Here is a 9818-nt window from a genome sequence, read left to right on the forward strand (position 1 = left end):
GTTTATTTTAGAAATGGTCTCTTTTGGTAGTTTGTAAATGTGCATCTAGTAGATCAAGATGCCTTGTAGCATCGATCTAATCATGACTAGCCTACCTCCAATGGAAAGCCACATGTTTGAACATTGTGTGAATTTCTTAACCAATCTTTTATTTCATACTTATTTGGCTTAAGAAAAAAAAATACCTCAAATATATATATCTTCTATATAATATCACATATATACTAATATAATATCTTTTTCCCCTTGGAAAAATCGTAATGTTTATTAGTAAAAGAAAATACATATTGTAGATGCCAAACACATATGTTGTATCTAAGGCAGAGTGTCTATCAAGTAAGAAATTAACAAAAATAACGCAATGCACTCCATGCAGGGAGGCTTTTTCCTTCAGTAATTTTTCAAATTATAGTTTAACAAAAAGAACTCTACACAGAGAGTAATGTATGATCGTCATTTGTGTACATCTGATAATTTAAAAGAGCATAATATTATTTACATGAGCAAAAAATATAACAGGCTCCAGCTGAGCCAGTTTAGTCTATGATGTCCATGAAAGATCGATGGTAATATTGGTAGTGTGCCCCGTCCCTCTGTTCCTCAATCAGCCATGTACCAAGAGGCCTGAACTTCCTTAGATAGTAGATCGGTAGATGAGTTGTGTTCCCTGTAAATATGACGATAGAAAAATGAATCAAAATGTGTGATGAGTCGATGAGTCTCGTCCAGTACAGGTCTCAGAGTATAAGAAGAGAAGTTAGAAGATTTGCTTATCTAGTTGCAAACAATTTTTGAGTCCCCAAACATTTGGAGATTCCTGCAATGTTTTTCCAAAGTAAATTGAATGAGGTGTTTAGTTGTAATCAGTTCAGCAAAATTGTTTGTGCCCCTCCCCAGGCCCATTTGGATATGAAAATGATCGGATTTGGATAGGTATAGGATGGCTCCGCCCCCACAACCATATTCATGTGTTGAACCGTCGAAGTATGCCCATGTTTGAGAGTGATTGATGTATTCAGGGACAATGTGCCTGGGAATAAAGTTTTCCTCTTCTTCAGGTATTGTGTGATAATCTGTCAGAAGGTGAGAAGTGATGGAGGGCCAATGAGGAGCAATGTCCTGGAAGATGTATTTATTGCGGGCTATCCAGATTGTCCAGTAGATGAGAAGAGGAAGGTTCCTAGTCTTTATTAGTGTAGTAGATGTCCACCATGTGGACCAAGCATCCTTTATTGTCAAGCCCTGCCAACTGCACTGGGTGGGTATGGTCAATAGGATAGAGTTCCAGAGATCCTTAGTGGCCGAGCAGGTGAGAAAGAAATGGTTTGTATCTTTGGTGTTGTTCTTGCATAGGCAACACCAAAAAGGTTCGTGTTGTGCTCGTTTGATTAAATTATCACTTGTAGGAGTCTTATTTTTAGAACTGGCCACCTGAATAATCGGGTCCTAGGAGGCGCTTTTAGTTTCCATATGCTTTTCCACCAGTGTTCACAAGCTAGTGGTCTATGAATATCAGCTAAGACTAGATATCCCTCTTTAGGGGAGTATCTCCCATTTTGCATGTGCCCAGATTATCTCGTCCTCCCCTTCGATAATTCTGATATATGATTTGGTTAAGGCCACTGTGTATTCCACCCAATGTTGTTGCCAGTGCTGAGGGATGTGCAGAGTGTGTGTGCTTTTCCAGGCTTGCTGTAAAATGGTAGTGTGTTCCATGTCCATGACATGACTGATATGGGCGATACCCGCATTGGTAAGGTGTAGCTTAAGCTCATCAGGCAGCCTGTGAGCGTTACCGCAACCGATCCAAGGGTCGATATACTAATATAATATCATATGTGAGAGTTTAATATTTTACATTAACAAATAAATAAATATTTATAATCCAAACATCAATTTTCAATTTTGCCTTACCATTTAAAGCACTTGTGAGCTACAAATGTAGGTTGGTGCAAATGGGGTTGACTAAATGTTGATGAAACCAACTGCAACAAATAAATTTAGATAATGGAGGTCGTGATGCATTTCTCAAGTCGGTTTTGTGGTCACGTCTTATGATCGGGTCTGTCGTGGTGGGTATTAAGGGCTCATATGTGGGAGATTGGATACTTTTCATTGATTATTGTAAGAAAATTGCAGGTCTTTGATGGGTCACATCAATAGGTATATTTTGCAGTTCATTGTGCTATCCTCCAACCCTTAAAAATCTCATTTTCTCACATTAATTCGCATTTTTAGCCATAATATGCTTAATAGGAAGACTAAAGGGTGTTTGTCATGTGATTAATTTGCAGGAAAAGAGGCATTTTTGGAGGCATTTACTATGCATGGGCTTGATGGAGACGGCCAAAAGAGAATATGGGGGGGGGGGTGTTCCACATCATTAACTCTCTAACTCATCTTGAGATCACACGATCCTCACTCCTAGCTCGAATTCATTAGAAGTCGAGGGAATCCAAGTACATATGAAGATTAAGGAGGAAAAGATCCACAAATCTCGAGATCTTGGAGGAAATCACTCATAATTTCAAGGGAGCTATCATCAACTACCTTTTTTTATAAATAAACCATCCAAGAGCCTCATTAGGATTTGCATTTTTGTTGCAACTATGGGTAGCTACTGAGAGCCTAGTGCTTGACATTGTTACTCTTATTTTTCATATGATGTATGTGACTATCATTTTCTGTTAATGAGAAGTTTACCATTGGTCTACATCTGAGTTAGTTTTGGAGGGTTGAAACCCTTGGGTTTGGGCCCAACCCATAGGCTTTAGTCCCTCTTTTGTATTTCTTTCTTGTTCTTGTTTCAAAGCATTGTAATTATTTCTTTATTTCAATAGATTTTGTGTCATAAAAACTTATGATTGTGGGCTTTCCTATCACCTCTCTTGTGGGAGGAGTGATTGGAAATATCCACAATAACAACTCAAAAAAATGTGTTTATGAATTATTGGAAGTGTTAAGTACTCGATTGCAATTCTTCTACATGTTTAATCTCTTTAACTTAGGATTTAGCAGCATTGGTTTTATAATTGAAGTTGTGTTGTAGGTTAGAGTAGCCTTCAATAAAATTCAACTCATATTTTCCATGATTATTTACTTTACTACAATAATGATCATTGGATGCATGTAGTTGGATAGTTGTAGGAACTATGTTGATTTGTAGGGGTGGGCACACCTTTCCACATCCACCTGGACCTCTCCATCTTCCCTATAGGCACCTCACCTTGCTTCCAAACTCAGTCTCTGAATTCACTCTGTTAAGGAAATGAAGGACACCGTGGGCATCAACTTTGGTGCAAGATATACCTCTGAGGGGTACTAGGCTTGGCTAAGGGGCTCCCATACCCTTCATTCACCTCCTTCTATATTCATCCACCTTCCTCTACCTTCAAGACATCATTTATGTCCTAAAAAATCTCTTGGATCCCCATCTTGTAGCAAAACATGGCCTCCTATAGCACCTCTTGTAGTAGACCTGTAGCATTGCTTTCTCCAACCAGTTTTTCTCCATACTTTGAATTTGGCATAATCAAGTTGAGTAATGGTCCCCACACTGTGATTTGATGATTAGGGAAGACTCTAGGACCACTCCAACCTCATTCTTTCCTCATTGCAACCATCAAATAGCAAAACAGAGTTAGAATTAGTATTTTTCTTCATGAGTATGTTAAAGATTGGATTTCTCATTTTCAAGAAAGTATGAGTAGAAAAATGATGCATGCATATAGATTATTGATTTGACTAAGTGTGTAAGTAGAGTAGCATGATTTAATTCTGCAAATAGATTATCCCTTTTCCTTTCATGCAATTTCAATTGGAATTTACATTTAATTAATGGAATCTCACCTTTGTAGTTAGAATCATGTTCATTTATGCTTTCATAAGAATTTTTCACTGTAATTAGTTAGAGTAGTGGGCTTTGAACACCTTAATATAATTTCATGAATGAGGGTGACATGAGTATACCCTAACATGTTGTGCATATAGCATTGCCACCTCTAAGTTTGTACAAACCTCGGGTTGATAATTTAAGTTGAGAAGCCCTTAGGAGTTGCAACATTGTTGACTAAGGGGGTCTTGACCTAGGTTCAGAGTTAGTTATGCCAACCAACAAAACCCTACACTATTGGCCCTTTTGGCAACAACCCGTGTAGCACAGGCTGCAGTCTCACTCAAAGCACTATGGGGGGATACAAGAACCAAGTTTCTGCATCTAGAGACTAGTGTGATGTCTTCCAGTGCCTCAGATCTTCCTTCACGCAGGTCAATAAACTCTTAGGGCTCATTGTTGCAACTATGTTAAAACAACCCTCAGACCTTCATGAAGGTCTATGATAAGTCCTTGCGGACCTTTAACAATCAATTTTCCTACTTACGTGCATTAGAGAGCAGTCCTACATTAATGTTCACGCAGATTTGCTTAACTCATTAGTAAACATAAGAGAAATCACCAGAGTCTTCGCAAAAGCATTTAAACATACATTGCATACATTATTACGACTTATTCAAGAGAATCGCGTAACATTCAATCAATATCTCATAAAACAAATCATTCATCAGCAACATATAACATTAATAGAGATAAACAGAAGTACTCAAGGATTCTTTGAAAAATTATCTTTATTGATCTTCAATTCAAGATTACAAACTCAAATTTCCCTGCATACACAGCTGCAGGGGTCCGCACACTCAACTGCGGACTCTACCTAGGCCTCCACACACTCCGCTATGAAGCCTTTCTTTTCCTATCTAAGCACAAGAAGCAGAGCCTTCCTGCCCTATCTCTTGTTCTAGACTCTTCAATCAACCTAATTCCTTATCTTTTTCCCTCTAGTTCTACTAGTCCCTTCACTAACACTCACTATTTATAGCCTTTTTCATATAATTTCATGGTCCATGGACCATGGGTGAATCTCAAAATTGACTCAAAACTTATCCAAAACAAGGGGCTAAGCCCCTTTGACTCCTATTCACCTATGTGCTCCGCATCCACAAATCGCAGAGACTTTACATTATTTACAAAATTGTATCAAAATTTGGGTTATCTTAACCCCAAATTAACCCAGGGGACCCCATCCCAATAGGCCCCCAACACAAATATCATGACTCACCCTCAAGTCACTCTGCTGGCATCGTGATCTTACTGCGAAGATCCCCCAGCTCCACCTAGATTACTGCAACTTCAGCAGCGCTCTGTGTCGCTGCCTGTTGAACCTCCTCGATCAATTTTTCAGTGGTTGGTCCTTCTACTGCCAACCTCATATTTTGTTGTGTTTGCAACAGTCCCTTAAGCTTATCTTGAATGGAATTCATGACCTGATAAGCCTCCTCCAACCAAGGCTGCAACCTGGCCTTTAGCAAGGCCTCCTTCTTCTGTGCTTCCTCTACCTATGCTAGTAGCTGTTTTCCTTCCTATAACTTGGCAAGGCATTGTGCTGGTGCTAAGGTGCGCGTAGTTGCCCTGACCTCATCATATTGGCGTTGTAGCTCCCTTACCTCTGTGTTCAACGTTTGCAGGTTTGGATCCTCCTACAGATTGGTCACTAGCTCCATAGCCTTCTTGAACAGTGCCACACAGTCAGTGACTATGGCATCCAAGGTAGCCATACCTTCCTTTATTGTGATTCTTCATTATTCCCTGACCTCAGGTGGAGTCGTGGGTTGCAACTTCAACTGTAGCTCTGCAATCCTTATGTTGAACTCAAAAGTTACTTGTCCAACTTCTGCTCTGGCCTCACACACACCAGTGGCTAACTTTCTGATTTTGGCTTCTATCTGTGCATCCTTTAGGATGTGAATCTCAGGCACTGCCTTGCATGCCTCCACTACTGCTGACTCCAGACATGAACTATGCGCCTGAAGTGCCTCCTTTTCCTTCAGAGCCTGTGCCTTTTCAACGAACATTTGTTCTTTGTTGACTTTGTACTCACTTATGAGGTTGAGGGTGCACTGCTCCCTGGCTCTCAATTCATCTACCACCCCCTTATGTAGCGCATGGAGGGTTTCGTTGGAGAGCGCTGCTATATTCAGTCCTATGTCCTTGATTGTACTAAGTATAATACGATCCTTAATGGACTCTACGTGAATGGACCCATCTAGCAATGGTATAGTTCTGAGATCCAGGGTCCTTACTAGCTTTGTTGCTTGGCTTGTCTCGAGTATCAGGCTCGCTTATTCTGTGCTCGCTTGTCCAACACCCGCCTGTATTATGCTTTTTTGGATCTGCAGCTCACGCGGATCATTTTGGATGATCCCCAACATCTGCATGTATTGATGTTCAAACTTCTGCAGCACTTCTATTATTGTATCCCTGACTTTAGCATCGATCTCATCAAGATCACCTTCTATCAACACCATGGTATCAACCTATTTTTTATTAGATTTCTTCTTTTTCGTGTTCCACCCATCTGCGTCTTGTCACGTCTTTTCAAAATAAATGGGGTGCTCTTCCCCTCATCACCGCCTCCACCTTGGCTTGAAAGCTCTTCTTCGTCTGTCTCTGGCAAAGGTGACTTATCATCTTTCTGCGACTTACGCTGTTCGTTTTCCACCTACTCCTCAACAACGCGTTCTTGGTCTATGCGATCCTTTTTTTTAGCTTCTTTCCTTCGCTATTCTACAACGGTAAGAGCAAATTTCTTAGTTGCTTCCTTTCTTTTCTGTGCAGTAGAACTTCTGCGCTTGTGCTTATTCCAACATCTACTTCTGATGAGGCGCACCACTCTGTAGGCCATGACGCTACAATCTCCTGCACGTCTGTTTCTGACACCAAATAGGAAAACTAGTACAATTTCTACTCTAGATCCTTCCACGCTTGGATATATACTTTGTGGAAGTCAGCCTTTAATGTCGCATGGCTGGCAGCTGCGTGAACAAGGTTGGGGAAAACCTCGGACATTGATTGATTGCCATACAGAAATCCATTTCCATAAGAATCCAAAATATCTTTGTCTCTGTAATCCGCACAACATCCTTTGTAAACCATAAAGAAGCGAATTGCACTACCTCTGTTAATCCTTCCTCGAGCAGAGGAAATTGGCTATCCTCTGGAAATCTCCACGCAACAAGAACAATTGACAACAACAACCAAGCATAGTGGAACGTCTTGGTTTCTTCCTGGGCTTCTTGATAGTTCGCTAGGAACTCCTGACAAAGGTACCTTGCCCAATTAAATTGTACACCTTTCGTGCACTGTGGAGCAAGGGAAACTACTAGCACCGGAACTTCATCCGTGTGGGAATTTTCTCATAACCTTCCCTGCTAAAATTTGGGCAACGAATTGAACTGCCTGGTCTGTTATGGAAAGAATGGAATACCCTCGCAACTTCTTGAGGAGGCCGTAATCCTTCTTCATCTTCTCTGCAAGATATTTCTCCCCAATCTTCCCTCCAAACTCCTTAGCCGGGTTCGCACCTTTGTAAGGCAGCCGTGTGATTCTATGAATTAGCATGTCCATGATGGGGATAGGCTCTCCTAGCCATAAACATCCATTGTGCACCAGTGTGAGGAGCCAGCGCACACATATCGTATTAATGGGGATACGGTGATAATGTGGCGCCCACAATAGATTGAGCAACCCTGATTGTTCGACACACAGACCCATTCCCTCATCTCCAACGCTGTAACACTTGTTTCTTCATAATAGACCTTCCGCATATATTTGTCCATCACCAAATGTGGAAACTTAGTGTGGTCTGCGAGGTCCCAATCCTCCATTTTTAACAATGGGATCCTCGCAAGCCGAGGGCCTTCAAAAGGGACCTGCTCAGGTAGTAGGGGTGTGGATACTATAAACTTCTCGGTATCTGGGTCCTTTGTAACCTTTGCTTTTCCCTTTCGCAGAGGGATATACTTAGGTAGCCTTGTCATGGGTTCCACTCCTTCAGCATCAATATCCTTTGTTCCTTGGAATTCTTCCACCTCCAGGTCCACTACTCTCTTTGGCTACTTATCTTTCTTCTACTTTGCCTATGTGTTAGTATGCTTCCTTGGGGATGTGTGCACCGGCACCAGCTTCTTCTGCTTTTCCTTCGTAGATTGTTTTGACTTGGCTGGTTGGTTATCTGGTAGGGGTATGCTTCGACCTACTGGTAGGGGTATGCTTCGGCCTAGGCAACCTTGGCGTCATAGGCACAGTAGTCGAAGCTTCCATACTTACAACTTCTAGAGCAGTTGTGTCAAAGACAACATCGCTGACACTAACAGTTTCAGCAGGACTTGGTGCAGACATTTTCTCAAGAATAAGCTTTTGGTTTATCTTAGGCAATTCAGCAAACACGAGGCTCGAAACTAAATCTTCCCAAACCATTCGGCTCATAAGAAACAAACTGCGAAGTTCACCAACAATTCTTAGAGCACAAATAGTTTTCTGTTGGACCGGCACGCGTAATTTATAAGGGGTTTTGAATTCAAATCCGACCATTCCCCCAAATTTTTGATAATAAATGTTGTTTTGGCGGTAGACCTTCAAAGATTTTTGCCTTAATTTCTGCCACCCTGCTCCACTTAATCGTCTTCTAGACGTCAAGTCATGAACAGTAACTCCAACAGTAATTTTCCAGCTGCACTACATGGTACCTTCCCCCATGGCGCAACTTCCTGGGTTTCATCTTCGTCATTCTCCACATGGCTTGTTTGTTGTGTTGTCCTCCAAGTTAGGTAGTGTAGTTTATAGTCCCACGCTCCCTTGCAACTTCCTAGAGCACTAAGACTATCCTGCTGCCATATAGTCATTGTGCAGGGTCCCCTGTATACAACTTCAACCTGCTCCCATTCACTCTTCCCCGGAAGGGTTCCCCATTTAGCTTCAAGAGCTGAAATGTGCCTCCATCTGTAATTTATTTGACAATATATGGCCCTAACCAATGCATCTGGAATTTACCCATAAATTTATTGAATTTACTATCATATAACAGGACAAGATCATTCACCTTGAATGTGTGAATCTTGATGTGGCAATCATGCCATGCTTTTTCAAGTTCCTTCTGCAGTCGTTGCTGGAATCCTGCCAAAAATCGATCTTCTTTGAGCTCCATGAGTTGTGTGAGCCGTTCCTCCAAGGCCTCATGATCCACCATATTCGTCAGAGCTGCTATGCGCAGACTAGGCACAATGTACTCCATCGGCATTATGGCTTCGACCCCATATACTAATATGAATAGTGTTTGCCCTGTCAACTTCTTACAAGTAGTCCTGTAAGCCCATAGTATGACATGTACGCACATCCCATTCATTCCACTGCATGTTATAGATCTTTGTCATTGCGTTCTCCAAAATCTTGTTAAAGGCTTCAATAGTGTTACACTAAAAAATGTCACCATGGCTATTTACAGTCGGTATGGCTCTATCAACAGTCATACTACCCTCTTAAGCAAGTCTTATGCCTCTGCTATCCATGTCAAACTCCAAGAAAGAGAGAAAGTCTTTATAAATATGTTTATCTCTGGGTACGCAGGTTCTCTCAAACCTTGCCTGCGGGTACGCACCTATTGTTCATAAGGTCTGCGTCCAAGGACGCTCTGTATCTAAAGGGGCAGGTGCGTCCCTCTGAAAAGGTTAAAATGCGCAAGTTTTATCTTCAAAAACTTACTTGTGGTCATTTCTAGAGCATTCTAGAAGGTTGTTTGACGTGTATTGAGCGCCTCCAGATGGTTCATGCACTCCTACCAAAGAGGAACTTATCCCATCAATAAGGGAGTGATCCCATCCAAGAGGGGACTATCCCATTGATGGTGGACCTGATTAACTTCCTCTTGAGCACTATAAATACAGGCATTGGGCCAGAAGGAGAAAGGTTGAAAGCTATAGATTTCTAA

The sequence above is a fragment of the Pinus tabuliformis genome, chromosome 4_1 (genome assembly GCF_031772625.1).
Source record: "Pinus tabuliformis cultivar Carrire ecotype Pingquan chromosome 4_1, CPIR1, whole genome shotgun sequence".
Classification (NCBI taxonomy): domain Eukaryota; kingdom Viridiplantae; phylum Streptophyta; class Pinopsida; order Pinales; family Pinaceae; genus Pinus; species Pinus tabuliformis.